At 43.5% G+C, this 4,128-nt stretch overlaps 1 pseudogene; it reads left to right on the top strand.

The window, feature by feature from the left end:
- Positions 1-223: 223 nt before the first annotated feature.
- LOC140522943 (heat shock cognate 71 kDa protein-like) lies at positions 224-2,143 on the top strand (annotated as a pseudogene).
- The last annotated feature ends 1,985 nt before the right edge of the window (positions 2,144-4,128 follow it).

Genomic DNA, 4,128 nt, shown 5'->3' with positions numbered 1-4,128 from the left:
GTACCCAACCCCACCAAACGCCACTAGTATCTTCACTTCTTTCATCAGCTTTTCCTTCCCCAGGACCTTTTTCATTGGGGGTGTGGGAAGCAAGAATGTGCGGGTAAGGAAGAAGAGCACTTGATCTACCCTAGGACAAGAATGCATTGCTCTACTACTCAGGGCAGCAGCAGCCCTTATTTTTCTACAGCAGGCAGCTATGACCCCCAACTCCCTAGCAACCATGTCAAAGGGACCTGCAGTTGGCATTGATCTTGGCACTATTTACTCCTGTGTGGGAGTCTTCCAACATGGGAAAGTGGAGATATTGCTAATGACCAAGGAAACAAGACCAGCTATACCGCCTTCACCGACACAGAACATTTAATTGGTGATGCTGCAAAGAATCAAGTTGCAATGAACCCCACCAACACAGTTTTTAATACCAAATGTCTGATTGGTCACAGACTTGATGATGCAGTTGTACAGTCAGACATGAAGTGCTGGCCTTTTACATTGGTAAATGATGCAGGCAAGCCTAAGGTCCAAGCAGAATACAAAGGGTAGACCAAAAGTTTCTATCCAGAAGAAGTATCTTCTATGATATTGACCAAGATGAAAGAGATTGCTGAAGTTTACCCTGGGAAGACTGTCACAAGTGCCATAGTCATAGTACCAGCCTGTTTCAATGATTCCCAACGTCAGGCCACTAAAGATACTGGAACCATCACTGGTCTCAATGTGCTCTGAATCATCAATGAGCCAACTGCTGCTGCTATTGCTTATGGCTTGGACAAAAAGGTTGGTGCCAAGAGAAATGTGTTGATCTTTGACCTTGGAGGTGGTACTTTTGATGTCTCCATTCTTACCATTAAAGATGGCATCTTTGAGGACAAGTCCATGGCTGGGGACACCCACTTGGGTGAGGAGGACTTTGACAATGAAATGGTCAACCATTTCATTGCTGAGTTCAAGCAAAAGCACAGAAGGATATCAGTGAGAAGAAGAGGACTGTTTGCCATCTTCACACCGCTTGTGAATGTGCAAAACGCACCCTCTCTTCTAGTACCCAGGCCAGTATTGAGATTGACTTCCTCTATGAAAGTACCGACTTCTATACATCAATCACTCGAGCCTGTTTCAAAGAGCTGAATGCTAATCTCTTCCGTGGCACACTGGACCCTGTGGAAAAGGCCTTAAGAGATGCCAAACCAGATAAATCACAGATTCGTGACATTGTCCTACTGGGTGGTTCCACTCGAATTCCCAAAATCCAGAAGCTTCTGCAGGACTTCTTCAATGGCAAGGAGCTCATCAAGAGTATCAATCTTGATGAGGCTATTACTTATGGTGCAGCTGTCCAGGCTGCCATTTTGTCTGGAAATAAATCTAAGAATGTGCAGGACTTGTTGCCTTTGGATGTCACTCCTCTTTCCCTTAGAATTAAAACTGCTGGTGGAGTTATGACTGTTCTGATCAAAGGTAATACCACCATCCCCACCAAGCAGACACAGCTCTTTACCACCTATTCTGACAACCAGCCTGGTGTGCTTATTCAGGTTTATGAAGGTAAGAGAGCAATGACAAAGGATAACAGCCTGCTTAGCAAATTTGAGCTCACAGGAATCCCCCCCCAGCACCCAAAGGTGCTCCTCAGATTGAAGTAACATTTGACATTGATGCAGATGGCATCCTCAATGTTTCTGCTGTGGATAAGAGCACAGGCAAGGAGAACAAGAGCACCCTCACCAATGATAAAGGACGTCTGAGCAAGGAAGACATCGAGCGTATGGTCCAGGAGGCTGAGGAGGAGAAGCAGAGAGACAAGGTGTCTTCCAAGAATTCTTTTGAATCTTACGCTTTCAACATGAAGGCTACCGTGGAGGATGAAAAACTGCAAGGCAAAGTTGCTGATGAAGACAAACAGAAGATCCTTGACAAAAGTAATGAAATAATCAACTGGCTGGATAAGAACCAGACTGCTGAGAAGAAAGAATCTGAGCATCGGCAGAAAGAGTTGGAGAAGGTCTGCAACCCTATCATTACCGAGCTATACCAGAGTGCAGGGGGCATGCCAGGAGGCAGGCCTGGTGGGTTCCCAGGTGGTGGAGCAGCCCCATCTGGAGGTGCTTCTTCTGGACCCACCAATGAAGAGGTGAACTAAACAATGGAAGAGGGAGCATTCCATATAATTTTCCAAAAATTGAAGGACTCAAAATTTGTAGCCAAGGCAGTTGCCGTTTAAAAGTAACATTTAAGCTACTGTGTAAATCTGAATTCTTAATACTTGAATGTGTGCAGAGGGAGAGAAGTGAACAACATTGCACTTTATCAGTACTGTAAACAAGTAGAAATGCAATTCTTGTCCTGGAGAATAAAAATTATTTAAAATTGGCACCATAAAAAAAAGAAAGAACCCATTGCTCTGATCCAAGCCCAGGTAACCAACTTCAGACAAGACTTAGCCATTTGATTCTTGGCTTCTATAGCCTCCAGGGTCTTCTCAAGTACTGTCCTATTCTTGTTGAGGTTTGTTCTTCATTCTCAAAGAAGATCATGACATCAGGAAGCTGATGCCATGACTTTCAAGTTAATTTAAGTGAGGGAGGGTTTTGTAAAGTCACCAGCCTCGCTTTCTCCTCTGGAGCCATCTGAGTCCAGTGGCCAGGTATAGATCAAGACAACTGGAGATGTCCCAGCCCTATCCTTGGAAAAGATTCCTCTAACTTCTACCTTCAATGGCCTTCTGCAGCCAGACCAGCACTGCCTCTTGACTGGCCTTCCATATCTCTTCCTGGTCCTGCCTGCTATGAGGTGAATCTGGAACTCACAGGATATAACATTACCACTTGCTGTAAGGTTGATCTTCTAGTAAAGGTTTTGAACAATTTAACCCTCGTCTCTCACTGAACAGGTCACTCTCCAACAGCTGATACTATGATACTCATTCCTTAGTGGTTGGCTTACTCCTTAACCCTTAGATACTTTTCATCCCAGTTATTCCATCTGCCAATGTAAAAACCCTGTTCCGCATTCCCAACTACTCGCTTCCTCATTCCTATCTACCATAACAAAAGCACTCTAATGTGCCATTCAAGATTTGTCCAACCCTCCACCATGCCCTGAGGAAGGCATAGCTATCTAGGTGGCACAGTGGATACCATGACCTGGATTTAGGAAGACTTGAGTTCAAATCCCATTTCAGAGACTTACTAGCTGAGTGATCCTCAGTTCACCCTGCTTTTCTCAGTTTCCTCATCTGTAAAATGGGGACAGTAACAATACTTATCTCCCAGGTTTGTTACGGGTATCAGATAATATTTGTAAAGCACTTTTTAGATCTTAAAATCCTAGCTATCACTGTTATTAATTATTAATTTATGTTATCTAATCTCAACTGAGGCTCTGGTATAAAAAGGCAGTCATTTTAATTCTAGTCCATTCCCTAAACCACTCTCCACCTTCCTGTTGCAAATCTCTTCCCCAGTCATGCTTCTCATAGCACAACCCTCCCTCCCCACAATCCTGCCTGCTGAAGTTTTTACCTCATACTTTCATTAAAAAAAATTAAGGCCATTCACTGAAAGTATTCTATTCTCCCTGTCTCTCACAGCACTTAGATATCTTGTCTCATGATTTCCTTCTTTGTGGACTCAGGTAAAGAAGTCACACTTTTCTTTATCGAAGCTTCCCTGCTAAATGCACTCAATCTTCTGGCCTGTCCAGCATTTTGCCCTCATTATTATCCTCACTTATCTTCAGTTTCTCCCCACGTACTGACTCCTTTGCTGCCTAAAAGCACATTATCCCTAAACCCTTACTTGATCCTAACATCCCAGCTGTCTATAACCATAACCTGCCTCCAAAAGAGCCAAACTCTTTGAGAAAGATATCTACTCTATAGTCCATACTCTAGGTATCTCCACTTCTGTTATGCTCATTCTCTGCTACGTGTTTGGTAATCTGACTTTCAGCCTCATCATTCATCTGAAACAGCTCACTCAAAATTACCAATGACCTCTCAATTGCTAATGTCCTTCTTCAATCCCAATCCTCCTTGATATCACTGCAACATTTGACATTTCATCCCCTATGTTTTTGGATATTCTTTCCTCTCCCGGTTTTTGTGACACTGTTCTCTTCTATTTC

Source organism: Notamacropus eugenii, chromosome 2 (genome assembly GCF_028372415.1).
Source record: "Notamacropus eugenii isolate mMacEug1 chromosome 2, mMacEug1.pri_v2, whole genome shotgun sequence".
NCBI lineage: Eukaryota > Metazoa > Chordata > Mammalia > Diprotodontia > Macropodidae > Notamacropus > Notamacropus eugenii.
The sequence above is the reverse complement of the archived record's forward strand: the minus strand, read 5'-3'. Positions and strand labels throughout refer to the sequence as shown.